The sequence below is a fragment of the Lygodium microphyllum genome, chromosome 30 (genome assembly GCF_053477565.2).
Source record: "Lygodium microphyllum isolate KBCC chromosome 30, Lygodium_microphyllum_v1.1.10, whole genome shotgun sequence".
Taxonomy (NCBI): Eukaryota; Viridiplantae; Streptophyta; class Polypodiopsida; order Schizaeales; family Lygodiaceae; genus Lygodium; species Lygodium microphyllum.
This window is the reverse complement of record NC_141164.1, coordinates 85,907,505-85,923,540: the sequence shown is the minus strand read 5'-3', so window position 1 is coordinate 85,923,540 and position 16,036 is coordinate 85,907,505.

Here is a 16,036-nt window from a genome sequence, read left to right as displayed (position 1 = left end):
AGCAACAAAGCAATCAGCTCATCCCAATCAAGAGATTTAGCTCTCACAGAAATAGACATATCAAATACTTTATACTCTTTGCCAAGTCCATTCAATGTTACTGCAATCATATCAATTTCAAACACTGAAGATCCAATGGTGGCAAGTTGATCCGATATGTTCTTAATCTCTATAGTGTAGGCCTAAATGCTTCTACCATTCCTAGACATGTTATTGAACTGTTAATTCAGCTGAATCTTTCTTGCTATAATGTGTTCACTTGACCACTTGTGGGACACATCTTAGTAGCCCATCGAGAGGAGAGTCTAGAAAGCACCACCTGGCACTCGCAAGGAATGTCATAGGGTTTGCGATCTAGGTCTTCCCGAGTCTGCCCTGAAGCAGAAGTATCCGGTTGTTCCCACTTAGGACCGATCTGAACTCAGGGTTTCTTTCCTATCAGCCAAGTCTTTAGGAAGTAGCTAGCGTCGAGCTCCAGATGACCCACTTTGAGTAGGAACAACAGAATTGAAGCAGATTTATGCTGCACTTGGTTCATAGAGAATGGGAAATGAGAGGGATGCACCGCTCAACCGCTCTGCCTATAGGGCATAGTCCCATTGCGGTCCCCTAAAACCGCATGAATCAGGTTCTAACTTAACAATACCTAAAGTCATCCGACGGTAAATCCTTGTGAGAAGCCTCCCAATTCTCTGGGACCACCCAGTCGTAGGATGGACCCCTCGGGGGATTCTGTCCACCGGCTTTCCTTGATAGCTTTAGTTGTCTAGTTAGGTCCTACCACATTTATGTGAGACATTTAAAATCAGCTTCATTAATTAAACCTTTTAGGGCACAGATTTTGTTCACGTAATTTACAACACATACACAAAAACAAAACAAGCAGTCCTTTTATCAAACAAGTTCCTTAACTTATCTTTAAGTTAATCTTTGTCTCCTGCCCATACAAGAGAATCATGTATCCCTTCTGTCCAACAGAAGTACCCAGTCCAAACCTCATGGCACCGAAATTTCCATCCTTTATCTAGAATAGGATCTTCCAATGTCCTAGACATTGGGCTCACCGGGATATCCAACTCCATTCTGGATAGGCAAGGGGTGTCCAGAGCTCCACCTGACCCACAAGTGGTCTAGGAGTGAGATGCCATTTTCGTGGTTGGCCTTTTCACCACTTGACCATCGGTCTGTGAATCGAGCAGTGCCCTTTCGGGATAATCCGCGATGTGATCTTGGAGATGATCCATGCATGCAAAATATCCTTCCTTAATTAATCCAATTAAAATTCAAGCATAATCAAAGCAATAAGCCCTAATATCATATTCTAAAAAAACAATCCTTTATTCCCATGGCAACTTGTCATTAGAGACCCCTGCCATGCATTTGCCATCAACACAAGCCTTCGAATATTTATCCAAATCACAATGCAACAATCCCTTGATTGAAAGAAAAACATTTAGGGTGTTGTTCAATCAACTAACAAAACTTATTGTATTTTTCCTAAACAATACAATAATAGATGCGATAATAATTCCATCGCATATTCGCTCTCCCCCTTGGGGCCAAAGAGTAGAATTTACTTAATATTCCCTCCTTTAGCCTAAGGCATATGCTAAAGGTTCCAATACTATACATGACATAAGTCCTATCATTCCAATGTAAATTAATCAATCTAGCAAGAGCATTTATGCTTCTTCTCTAAGTGACAATTATCTTTTAGCATTTTTCTACTATGCAACATTTTTTTTTGGCTTTATCTTCCTTTCTCCTAAGGCAAGGAGTTGCATGTCATCGATGTAAAGTTTACATAAATCTCTCCCATGTATTTACTGTGTATATGCATTTGCGAACTTTAAACAATATTATCCTCGATAAAGATTAATCAAAGACTCATCGATGCTCAATACTTTAGTGTCCCATATGTTGCTTATGCTATGCATGGATTCATCACATAACAACTAGGTGCAATTTAACTCCCTTTGATACAAGCACTTCACAAACTTTATCTTTGAATATTTGAGATGCGATTTATCCTTTTCAATGGCCTATTCTAGCACCACAAGGTACAGAGCCTAATGCATCTCTTGCGAGCATTAAAACAAGCATCTATCAATTTGAAAATACATTAGTTACGACCGGTACTATAATTGGATTGATAGTGATGCTTTCGCTCGAAGCTCTGTTGCTAGTTGTAGGATTGTCATTCGCATGCGACATTCTTTGCTTGGAGGTCAATCGCTTGGAGGCCATCATCCGCAAGTAGACTCAAGAGATTAAGAAGGTGGAATAGATTTGAGATGGGAGAGCGAAATAGACGATGGTTAAATCGAGGATCGAGATAGAGGGAAATTGTGTAGCCTCTCGGGGTAACTCTTCTCTCTCTCTCTCACTCACACACACACAAGCTCTCTCTCACAATCTCTTGGAGGGATATACTCTCTCTCTCTCCCTCTCTCTTGCAGCCTTTCAGGATCTCCTTATGCTCCCTTGTGCCTCCCCATGCCTCATATGTATAATGAATTAGAGAGGAGGGGATAAGTCTGAGAACAAGAGTGGAGGGGCTCTTAGAAGACTCAGTGATCTAATGCTCAGATCATAAATCTGATGGTTGCATTGGCTCCAAAAGGGGGTAAGACACCAAGACACTTGGTTAGAAAGCTCTTAGTTCACTCCTTCTTCTTTTCTCTGTTCAAAGTGTTGTCTACTGCCTGTGTACTGCGATCGCGACGCGCGCGATTTTGCAAATCCTCTCTTTATTTTTTTCTTTTTATAAAATCTCCAAACTAACTAAAACATCGCCTGCCTTTTCTTTTAAATGACATCCAGTTCTAAAAATCTCCATATCTTTTTTTTGGATACCAAAATCTAATATTTTTGGACCATCCCAAACTATACACATTAATACTAGTGATTAATATAGCTCATAAGTCTCGTTCACATTATAACTTACTTGAAGGGTGGCCACGTTCCTTATCAATCTGAGAAAAATATCAGATTTACGACTCTCGATTCGTATAAATAAAATATTTTTAATTTAACAAAAATCATTAATTATTAATATTAATTAGTATTTACCTTAATTAGACTTTAGTTAGTAACCTTACTAACTTATTAATTAACTAACTAACTTTCGAACTAACCAACTAACTTTTATTGTGCGGAGATATTACATCTCCCCCTTAGAGAAATCGAGATGTCCTCATCTTGAGAGAAACTGGGGAAGACAAGCACTAATTGGGCTTATGACCTGTGGGTTATGTAACGTGTCCACCTATTCACTTGTACGACACGTCTTAGGAGCCCATCGGGAAGAGAGTCCAAAAAGCACCGCCCGGCATTTCCACAGAATGTCACGACTGTCTTCTCTCTCTCCTTTTCTCCTCTCCCCAAGCTTAAGGGGGAGATTATATAGAATAAGGGGGGGGGAGAGATAGCCACCCACGTGGCTTATGTGCATGCCTCCTCCCTCCCCCATGGTCTCCACCTCTCAAGGCCTTCTCACACTCCCTCTCCCTGCCATGCACCGGCTGGGAGGAGGGGGTTAATAATAAAAAAAATTTCCTCAATTTTAACCATTATCCATTTACCTTTTCCCCGAGAAGGGTGTTCCTGCATGGAACTATGGATTTCAAGCCTCGGCTCTTGTGCTCGATGCGGCTAGAGTTTATTGACACGCGCGCGGGGTAAGCACTTAACCACCAACATTTTACATGTGGGAGATTACCTTGGGTTGCATTTTTGCGCGGGGTATGGGATCTAAAGTCCTTAATATTTCATGCAAAAATATTACATTCTCTCCCCCTTAGAGAAATCAAGATGTCCTCATCTCGAGAAGAACTGGGGGTATTGTTGGTTGAGAGTACTTTCATCCATCCAAGTGGCATCCTCTTCGAGATAATCTTTCCACTAGACGAGGTATTCTCTCAGGGTTCTGGATCTCAATTGCCTCTCCCTAACATCTAAGATCCTGTTAGGCCGTAGCTCAAGGACTCCTTGGCTAGGAATTACAACTTGTTGATCATCAAGCACGTGACTAGGGTTAGGTACATACTTTTTCAATAGACTGATATGGAATACATTATGAACTTTTAGGTTCTCAGGGAGTTGTAGTCTATAAGCATTAGGCCCTAAGCACTTGATAAACTTGTAAGGCCCACAATACCTTGGACTTACCTTTTTGCATTCACCCAAGGATAGGAAACTCTTCTTTGGACGTACGCGAATGAATACCATGTCACCTTCAATGAAGGATCTATCTTGATGTTTCAGGTCTGCGTAAGCCTTTTGTCTGTCCTTGGCGGCTTGGATGTCCTGTCTTATTGACTTGATTTGGTTATCCATATCTTCCAGCATCTGTCTTGAAGCTTCAACCCTCGAGGTTGGATCCGAGAAGTTTAAAGGACTTCGACAATCGTGCCCATACAATGCTTGAAAAGGGGTCATCTGTATGCTTTGTTGGTAAGAGGCATTGTAGGCAAACTCAACCAGTGGAAAATATTGAATCCACTTTTTGGATTCACGGCAGTAGTGTGCCCTTAGCATATCCTCAATGACTTGGTTGACTCGCTCTATTTGGCCGTCGGTTTGGGGATGGTAAGCTGTACTAAAATAGAGTTGAGTCCCAATGGCCCCAAAGATAGCCCTCCAGAAATGTGATGTGAAGAGAGAGTCATGATCACTAATGATTCTTCTGGGTAACCCATGTAGTTTGAATATTTCCTTGATAAATAACCTTGCAATGTCTGAGGCTTTATAGTTTGTCTTAACAGGGATAAGATGTGCAACCTTGGTAAGCATATCTACCACAACCATAATGGAGTTGTATCCTCCCTGAACTTGGGGTAGGCCAACAACAAAATCCATACTAATGAATTCCCATTTCATTTGGGGAATGTCGAGTGGTTGTAATTTCCCTGGCATTTTGACATATTCAGCCTTAATGCGTTGACAAGACAAACATTTAGTGACATATTTGAGGATGTCACCTTTAATCCTTTCGCAATAATAGCTCTTTCTGACTGTATTGAGGGTCTTGGCATAGCCGGGATGTCTTGAGAAAGGGGAGTCATGGGCTTCCCAAAGTATCTTCTGTTTGAGTGACTGGCTAGCCAGTATACATAATCTCGTTCTATAGTAGACAAGTCCACTATTGATAGAGAATTCTTGATACTTTGCCTGTAGCTTCGGGTCTTGATCCTTGATAGGGATCTCCCTTAGCAATTTCTGATGTGACTGAGTGCATCGGCAACTACATTCTCCTTTCCAGGCCAGTATTTGATTTCAAAATCATACTCCTCCATCACTTCAATCCCCATCGATGTTGCCTCATGTTGAGCTCATTATGGGTAAAGATCCATTTAAGACTTTTATGATCCGTCACTAGGGTAAACTTATTACCCAAAAAGTAGTGTCTCCAAAGCTTGAGAGCATGGATGACAACTAACAGTTCCAGATTGTGAGTAGCATAGTTCCTTTCATGGCTCTTCAGTTCCCTTGAAGAGTATGCTTCAGGATGACCCTCTTGCATAAGCACACATCCTAAGGAAAGTGTGCTAGCATCAGTTATTACTTCAAACTCCTTACTAAGGTTTGGAAGTTTCAGGATAGATGCTGATACCAAGATTTGCTTTAGTTTATCAAAGCTAGATTGTTCAGTAGTTGATCATACAATTGATGTTTGCTTCTTCAGTAGATCCATCAGAGGCGCTGATCAAGGCATAGTTTTTGATAAAGACCCTGTACCATCCTATCAATCCAAGAAAACTACGTATTTCTTTGAGAGTTGTTGGTGTTAGCCACTCCAGAACATCTCTGACCTTGGTCCGATCCACTGAAATTCCTTCCGCTGATACAATGAATCCCAGATATTCAATCTGTCACTTGAAAAATTCACACTTCTTCTTCTTGGCATAAAGCTTGTGTGCCCTCATTGTCTCAAGGACGATGGGAAGCTGGGGTTCACGATCTTCTTCCTGTTTAGAGCAAACTAAGGTATCATTGAGGAAGATGAGTACGAAGTCATCAAGATATGGCCTAAAGATATCCTGCATTAACCTGTTGAAGGTAGTAGGTGCATTTGTCAGCCCGAATGACATGACTAGGAAGTCAAAATGTCCATATCTCATGCTGAATGCTGTCTTTGGGATATCTTCTTCCTTGATCCTTATCTGATAATATCCATACTTGAGATCAATCTTGGAGAAGATCTTCGCACCTTGAAGACGGTCAAGAAGTTCATCTATTCTTGGAATGGGATATTTGTTCTTAATGGTCAATTGATTCAACCCTCTGTAATCAATATATAGCTGAAGCGTTCCATCCTTCTTCTTTTGGAACAGCATTGGAGCTCCCCATGATGAACTACTAGGATGGATGTAGCCTTGGTCTAACAGTTACTTGAGTTGCTCCTTCAGCTAAATCACTTCCAGGATGGACATTCTATATGGTCTCTTTACGATTGGTGCAGCTCCTGGCGCTAGCTTGATTTCATGATCGATTTCCCTTTGAGGAGGAAGTTTTGTCAGCTCTTCAGGAAATACGTATGCGTACTCCTTTAGCCATGAGGATTCTTCCCTAGACTCCTGATTCTGATCTATCTTATTTAGCTTAATCAAATAGATAAGTAGTCAATTTCCAACTCCTTTAGCCATGAGGGTTCTTCCCTAGACTCCTTTAGCCACATGAGGGTTCTTCCCTAGACTCCTTATTCTGATCTAGCTTATTTAGCTTAATCAAATAGACAAGTAGCCCCTTTCTAACTCCTTTTATTATCCGAGATGCTTTGGCGAGTTGAATTTTTGGCTTCCTAGCCTCTCCTTGAGTTGTGACTAATTCCCCTTCAGAATTTCGAAAGGAAACTTGGCCCTTTCCATAGTGAAAGTGGGCATCATTAGGTTTAAGCCAATCCATTCCGAGCAAACACTCATGGATACCTAGGTTCATAACCTTGAATCTGACCGAAGTCGACTTTTCTCCCAGTAGGAATTCCACCTTAGCAGTTTGCCTGGTACAAGTGACCTCACGACCATTTGCTAATTCCACAAGTAAGGTAGGTGCTTCTATTGTGGCTATTTCTAATCTTCTTGCACAAGCTAGTGAAATGAAGGAATGTGTACTGCCACAATCAATAAAGGTTTTGAAGCTTTTACCTTGATAATCCGATGGTGTTTGAATCACTGAGAATTGGCGATTCGGGCCTTTCTTGTGGAGAGAGGCATGGAGTGTTGCCCTCTCAAAGTGTGCTTCCATGGTCGAGTCTTCTTCATCACCGAACTCCTTGTCGGCAACACTGGCGGTTCTCCCTCTAGCCCGGGTGGCGGCTCCTTGGCCACAGATGGTTCCTTGGGATGGTCCTTGACATTGTCCTCCGTTAAGCTTGGGACATTGCCTTCTGAAATGACCAGGCTCATTGCAATGGAAGCAACAGAGATTGCAGCCATTTCCTTGGGTAGGAACAAAATTGTTGGCAGTGTTCGCCCTAGCTCTCTTCCTTTGTCCCTGATTTTGGCCTTGTACTCTCTTCGCTTCGGACCTATACACTCCTTTGTTCTGATTCTTGTAAGACCAAGTCTTGTTATTTCTTGGCTTAGTCTGCACCTCTTGTATTATGGGTGCAGCTCTAATGAGCGCATTCTGAAGTTCTGTTGGGCGCATTGATTCAAGGCGGGTGTTTACAAGTGGGTTTAATCCAGCACAAAACTTTGACACCTGTTGTGTCATATCCATTTGTGGTGCATACTTCAAAAGAAAGACAAACTTTGAATAGTAAGCATCAAGAGATAGACCAAGTTGCTTTAGTTCATAGAACTCGTTTATCTTCTGCATGCGATAGGCTAGTGGTAGATATCTTCCTCGCACAGCTCTTTTTATCTTCTCCAAAGTAACTGACCCTTTCGAGATCCCTTGGTCTCTGCACCATTGCTTCCACCAAAGTATTGCTTCGTCGGTAAGCTTCAATTTGGCGAGCATCGCTTGGTTAGCGGATGTAGTATCGGCTGCTTCAAAATAATCCTCCATGGATTCTATCCAGATCTCGGCATCAGTTTGGAATGTCCTTCCCTTTCCATCAAATTTTGGTGGCTTGATTTGCTTGAGAAGAAACTTCTTCTCTTGAATTACAACCGTACTTGGCATAGGGGTCGGACTAGGAATTTGCACTTGAGGTTGTGCCTGGGCATTGAAATCCTTTACGTTAAAAACTTGCTAAACGCTTCTCACATTACATTACATGTCCAGTTCAGCTTTTAGCCAAGTGACCTAATCACTTAACTTCTTTATCAATTCTCGTAGTCAAGACAATCATTGATAAAAAGTTTATTTCATTCATATGGGCATAGCCCTTTCGGGTACAATTATTTTTGGGAAGATGGAATAAGCTGATACATTAATTTGGGGAGAATAAGATTGTGTTACATTCAGCTACGGAAATAGAGTAATAGTATGGATTGGGGTCATGGATTTTCAGGAATCGATAGGTCATAGGAAGATTGGGGTATCCTTTCCTTTGATACCCGTTCTTCTCATAACGTCCCAACACCTTGATTCTGTCGGCAGGGATTATTCGAGTCACTCCTCGTACACATACATGTTTTGCTTGACCTTTCGACCGCTGACATGTAGGGTTATGTTTGCGTGAGCCTCAACAAAGATGAACAACTTCACGATCTTTAGGTTCTCCATCCACTTGATTCTCTTCAAGTTGGTCTGAAGGTATGCAAGTCGGTGGGCAACTATGTAATAAACTCTTGAATCACCCGTCATGAGCCTCAACAAAGATGAACAGCTTCACGATCTTTAGGTTCTCCATCCACTTGATTCTCTTCAAGTTGGTCTGAAGGTATGCAAGTCGGTGGGCAACTATGTAATAAACTCTTGAATCACCCGTCCATCTTCGTTCCACATACAGGGGTGAAGGATTGTAGATGCGGTCTAGGATATTCATCATATCGAGCCTTCATCGATAATCCGAGACACACATCGCAGTCATAAACATAAACTGGAACACCAAGAATTTGTTCCATGCTTCGCGACTCTGCAGGCCAGCACTGATACATAAGTAAGGAAATGTTTTTAACAGCAACGTTTGCTCTACTTTCCCTCATTAAGTTTTCTTGTAAATATTAGTTCCTCGTTGGTTCGCTCTGATACCAACTGTAACGTGTCCACCTGTTCACTTGTAGGACACGTCTTAGTAGCCCATCGGGAAGAGAGTCCAAAAAGCACCGCCCAGCACTCCCACGGAATGTCACAACTGTCTTCTCTCTCTCCTTTTCTCCTCCCCCCAAGCTTAAGGGGGGAGGTTATATAGAATAAGGGGGGAGAGATAGCCACCCACGTGGCTTATGTGCATGCCTCCTCCCTCCCCCATGGTCTCCACCTCTCAAGGCCTTCTCACATTCCCTCTCCGCACCATGCATCGGCCGGGGGGAGGGGGTTAAATATAAAAAATTGCCTCAATTTTAACCATTATCCATTTACCTTTTCCCCGAGAAGGGTGTTCCCGGGTGGAAGTATGGGTTTCAAGCCTCGGCTCTCGTGCTTGATGCGGCTAGAGTTTATTGACGCGCGCGCGGGGTAAGCACTTAACCACCAACATTTTACATGTTGGAGATTACCTTGGGTTGCATTTTTGTGCGGGGTATGGGATCTAAAGTCCTTAATATTTCATGCGGAAATATTACAGGTTAAGACCCACCATGCATCCGCTGCGCTACTCTTAATATTTCAAGTAGTGCACTCATATTATTCAAATTAACCATATGTATAAGAGTAGGATTTATTCTCAATTATGTTACATGTCGATTAAGCTTTTAGGAATTTTAGTCCTCCTAATAAGGTTTAGTGGGCTCTAGATCTTTGTCTTCATCTGATTCATCTATATATCCATAGACTGCACCTATGTAGCTTCGTTTTCTTGGAGGCTCAATGTCTTCTAGACTTAGATCAGGGCAGTCAGCTTGGATGTGTCCTAGCTCATTACAATGGAAGCATTGATGGCAGGAACATCTCCTACGGATGTGCCCTATCTCTCCGCATGTATGGCATCTCTTATCTTGATCTGCATAGTCATCTTTGCTACAATTGCCCGATTTAAGTTCTTGGACGATTGGATTTGCTCAGAGTAATGCATCTTGCAAGTCCGTTGGATGCCTTGCATTACAAACTTTGAGTAGTAAGCTTCCAGGGTTAATTCCAGCTGCTTGAGCTTGAAGAATTCATTCATCTTCAAGGTTTGCTAGGTTGGCGGAAGGTATCGTCCACGTACAACATCTTTCAATTGAGTCCACGTAACAACAGCTTCAGAAATACCTTGATCTTTGCACCATTGCTTTCACCATAACCAAGCTTGGCTAACTAACTTCAAAATTGCCAATCATTGCTTGATTCATGGAGGTAGTTCCCGAAGCAGAGAAATAGTCATCCATCATCTCAATCCATATCTCTGCTTCAGTTGTTGCGATGTCTAACCCTTCTCCATCAAACTCGAGTGCCTTAATTTGCTTGAGAAGAAATTTCTTCTCTTGCATGTCAGCATTCGTGGGTACAGAAGGTGCCTGACAATCAAGCCATTCCACTCAGGTTATTTCTGTTTAGGATATATCTATGAATCGAACATTAATCAATCATGTATCATCATGAAGTTTTGCTCTGATACCAACTGTAACATGTTCGCTTGACCACATGTGGAACACCTCTTAGCAGCCCATCAGGAGGGGAGTCTAGAAAGCACCACCTGGCACTCGCAAGGAATGTCATAGGGTTTGCAATCTAGGTCTTCCCGAGTCTGCCCCAAAGCGGAAGTATCTGGTCGTTCCCACTTAGGACCGACCTGAAGTCAGGGTTTCTTTCCTATCAGCCAAGTCTCTAAGAAGTAGCTAGCGTCGAGCTCCAGATGACCCACTTTGAGTAGGAACAACAGAGTCGAAGCAGATTTATGCCGCACCTAGTTCATAGAGAATGGGCAACAAGAGGGATGCACTGCTCAACCTCTCTACTCGTAGGGCATAGTCCCATTCCGGTCCCCTAAAACCGCATGAATCGGGTTCTAACTTAACAATATCTAAAGTCATCCGATGGTAAATCCTTGTGAGAAGCCTCCCAGTTCTCTGGGACCACCCAGCTGTAGGATGGACCCGTTTGGGGATTCCGTCCACCCACTTCCCTTGATAGCTTTAGTTGTCTAGTTAGGTCCTACCACATTTATGTGCGACATTTGAAATCAGCTTCATTAATTAAACCTTTTAGGGCACAGATTTTGTTCACGTAATTTACAACACATACACAAAAACAAAACAAGTAGTCATTTTATCAAACAAGTTCCTTAACTTATCTTTAAGTTAATCTTTTTCTCCTGCCCATATAGGAGAATTATGTATCCCTTCTGTCCAATAGAAGTACTCGGTCCAAATCTTATGGCACCAAAATTTCCATCCTTCATCTAGAATTGGATCTTCCAATGTCCCAGACATTGGCCTCACAGGGATCTCCAACTCCATTCTGGACAGGCAAGGGGTGTCTAGAGCTCCACTTGACCCACAAGCGGTCTAGGAGTGAGATGCCATTTCCGTGGCTGACCTTTTCACCACTCGACCATCGGCCTATGAATCGAGCAGTGCCCTTTCGGGATAGTCCGCGATGTGATATTGGAGATGATCCACGCGTGCAAAATATCCTTCCTTAATTAATCCAATTGAAATTCGAGCATAATCAAAGCAATTAGCCCTAATATCATATTCTAGAAAAACATTCCTTTATTCCCATGGCAACTTGTCATTACAGACCCCTGCCATGCATTTGCCATGAACACAAGCCTTGGAATATTTATCCAAATCACAATGCAACAATCCCTTGATTGAAAGAAAAACATTTAGGGTGGTGTTTAATCAACCAACAAAACTAATTATATTTTTTCCAAACAATACAATAATAGATGCGACAATAATTCCATCGCATATTCGCTCTCCCCCTTGGGGCCAAAGAGTAGAATTTACATAATATTCCCTCCTTTAGCCTAAGGCATATGCTAAAGGTTCCAATACTATACATGACATAAGTCCTATCATTCCAATGCAAAATTAATTAATCTAGCAAGAGCATTTGTGCCTCTTCTCTAAGTGACAATTGTCTTTTAGCATTTTCCTACTATGCAACATTTTTTCTAAGCTTTATCTTCCTTTCTCCTAGGGCAAGGAGTCGCATGTCATGGATGTAAAGTTTACATAAATATCTCCTATGTATGTACAGTGTATATGCATTTGCAAACTTTAAACAATATAATCCTTGGTAAAGATTAATCAAAGACTCATTGATGCTTAATACTTTAGTGTCCCATATGTTGCTTATGCTATGCATGGATTCATCACATATCAACTAGGTGCAATTTAACTCCCTTTGATACAAGCACTTCACAAACTTCATCTTTCAAAATTTGAGATGTGATTTATCCTTTTCAATGACCTATTCTAGCACCACAAGGTACGGAGCTTTATGCATCTCTTGCGAGTATTAAAACAAGCATCTATCAATTTGAAAATACATTACTTACGACTGGTACCGCAATTGGATTGATAGTGATGCTTTCGCCCGAAGCTTTATTGTTGGTTGTAGGATTGTCATCCGCACACGACATTATTCACTTGGAGGCCATCATCCACAAGTAGACTCGAGATATTAAGAAGGTGGAATAGATTCGAGATGGGAGAGCGAAAGAGAAGATGGTTAAATCGAGGATCGAGATAGAGGGAAATTGTGTAGCCTCTTGGGGTAACTCTTCTCTCTCTCTCTCTCTCTCTCAAGCTTTCTCTCACAATATCTTGGAGGGATATACTGTCTCTCTCCCTCTCTCTTGCAGCCTTTCGGGGTCTCCTTATGCTCCCTTGTGCCTCCCCATGCCTCATATTTATAATGAATTAGAGAGGAGGGAAGAAGTTTGAGAACAAGAGTGGAGGGGCTCTTAGAAGACTCAATGATTTGATGCTCAGATCATAAATCTGATGGTTGCATTGGCTCCGAAAGGGGGGTAAAATACCAAGACAGTTCGTTAGAAAGCTCTTAGTTCACTCCTTCTTCTTTTCTCTGTTCAAAGTGTTGTCTACTACCTATGTACTGCGATCGTGGCATGCACGATTTTGCAAATCCTATATTTATTTTTTTCTTTTTATAAAATCTCCGAACTAACTAAAACATCACCAGCCTTTTATTTTAAATGACATCCAGTTCTAGAAATCTCCATATCTTCTTTTTAAATAATATCTAAAATATCTAAAATAAACTAGTTTTGCCCAAAATCTAATATTTTTGGACCATTCCAAACTATACACATTAATACTAGTGATTAATATAGCTTATAAGTCTGGTTCACGTTATAACTTACGTGAAGGGTGCCCACGGTCCTTATCAATCGGAGAAAAATATTGAATTCATGACTCTCAATTTTTCTAAATAATATTTTTAATTAAATAAAAGTCCTTAATTATTAATGTTAATTAGTTTTTACCCTAATTAGTATTTAGTTAGTAACCTTACTAACTTATTTATTGACTAACTTACTTTTGAACTAACCAAATAACTTTTTTTGTGTGGAGATATTACATCCTCCCCCCTAGAGAAATTGAGATGTCCTCATCTCGAGAGAAATTGGGGAAGACAAGCACTAATGGGGCTTATGACTGGTGGGTTAAGACCCACCATACATCCACTGCGCTACTCTTAATGTTTCAAGTAGTGCACTCATATTATTCGAATTAACCATAGGTACAAGAGTAGGATTTATTCTCAACTGTGTTACATATCGATTAAGCTTCTAGGAATTTTTGTCATCCTAATAAGGTTTAGTGGGCTCTAGATCTTCGTCTTCATCTGATTCGTCTATATATCCATAGACTGCACCCGTGTAACTTCGTTTTCTTGGAGGCTCAATGTCTTCTAGACTTAGATTAGGGCAGTCTGCTTGGATGTGTCCTAGCTCATTAGAATGGAAGCATTCACGGTAGGGACATCTCCTACAGATATGCCCTATCTCTCTGCACGTATGGCATCTCTTATCCTGATCTCCATAGTCATCTTTGCTACAATTTCTCGATTTAAGTTCTTGGACAATTGGATTCGCTCGGAGTAATGCGTCTTGCAAGTCCGTTGGATGCATTGCTTCAAGACGGCCGTTCAGAGGAGTGTTCAGGCCATGGCAAAACTTGGATACTTGTTGTGCAATATCCATAGGTGGCGCATATTATTGTAGGATTACAAACTTCAAGTAGTAAGCTTCTAGGGTTAATTCCAGCTGCTTGAGCTTGAAGAATTCATTCATCTTCAAGGTCTGATAGGTTGGCGGAAGGTGTCATCCATGTACAACATCTTTCAATTGAGATCACGTAACAATGGCTTCAGAAATACCTTGATCTTTGCACCATTGCTTCCACCATAACCGAGCCTGGCTAACTAACTTCAGTTTTCCAATCATTGCTTGATTCATGGAGGCAGTTCTCGAAGCAGAGAAATAGTCATCATCCATCGTCTCAATCCATATCTCTGCTTCTGTGCGACGTCTAAACCTTCTCCATCAAGCTCGGGTTCCTTAATTTGCTTGAGAAGAAATTTCTTCTCTTGCATGTCAGCAGCAGTCGTGGGTGCAGAAGGTGCCTGACAATCAAGCCATACCACTCAGGTTATTTCTGTTTAGGATATGTCTATGAACCGAACATTAATCAATCATGTATCATCATGAAGTTTTTCTCTGATACCAACCGTAACATGTCCGCTTGACCACTTGTGGGACACGTCTTAGTAGCCTATCGGGAGGGGAGTCTAGAAAGCGCCACTTGGCACTCGCCAGGAATGTCACAGGGTTTGCGATCTAGGTCTTCCCGAGTTTGCCCCGAAGTGGAAGTATCCGGCTGTTCCCACTTAGGACCGACCAGAAGTCAGGGTTTCTTTCCTATTAGCCAAGTCTCTAGGAAGTAGCTAGCGTCCAGCTCCAGATGACCCACTTTGAGTAGGAACAACAGAGTCGAAGCAGATTTATGCTGCACTTGGTTCATAGAGAACAGGAAATGAGAGGGATGCACCGCTCAACCTCTCTGCCCGTAGGGCATAGTCCCATTCTGGTCCCCTAAAACGGCATGAATCAGGTTCTAACTTAACAATACCTAAAGTCATCTGACAATAAATCCTTGTGAGAAGCCTCCCAATTCTCAGGGACCACTTGGATGTAGGACGGACCCGTCGGGGGATTCCCTCCACCCGCTTCCCTTGATAGTTTTAGTTGTCTAGTTAGGTCCTACCACATTTATGTGCGACATTTAAAATCAGCTTCATTAATTAAACCTTTTAGGGTAGAGAGTTCGTTCACGTAATTTACAACACATTCACAAAAATGAAACAAGCAGTCCTTTTCTCAAACAAGTTTCTTAACTTATCTTTAAGTTAATATTTGTCTCCTACCCATACATGAGAATTATGTATCCCTTCTGTCCAAAAGAAGTACCTTGTCCAAATCTCATGGCACCAAAATTTCCATCTTTTTTCTAGAATAGGATCTTCCAATGTCCCAGACATTGGGCTCACGAGGATCTCCAACTCCATTTTGGACAGGCAAGGGGTGTCCAGAGCTCCACCTGACCCACAAGTGGTCTAGGAGTGAGATGCCATTTCCGTGGTTGGCCTTTTCACCACTCGACCATCAGCGTGTGAATCGAGCAGTGCCCTTTCAGGATAATTCGCGTGCAAAATATCCTTCCTTAATTAATCCAATTAAAATTCAAGCACAATCAAAGCAATCAGCCCTAATATCATATTCTAAAAAAACATTCCTTTATTCCCATGGCAACTTGTCATTACAGACCCTTGCCATGCATTTTCCATGAACACAAGCCTTGGAATATTTATCCAAATCACAATGCAACAATCCCTTGATTGAAATAAAAACATTTAGGGCATTGTTCAATCAACCAACAAAACTAATTGTATTTTTTCCAAACAATACAATAATAGATGCGACAATAATTCCATCGCATATTCGCTCTCCCCCTTGGGGCCAAAGAGT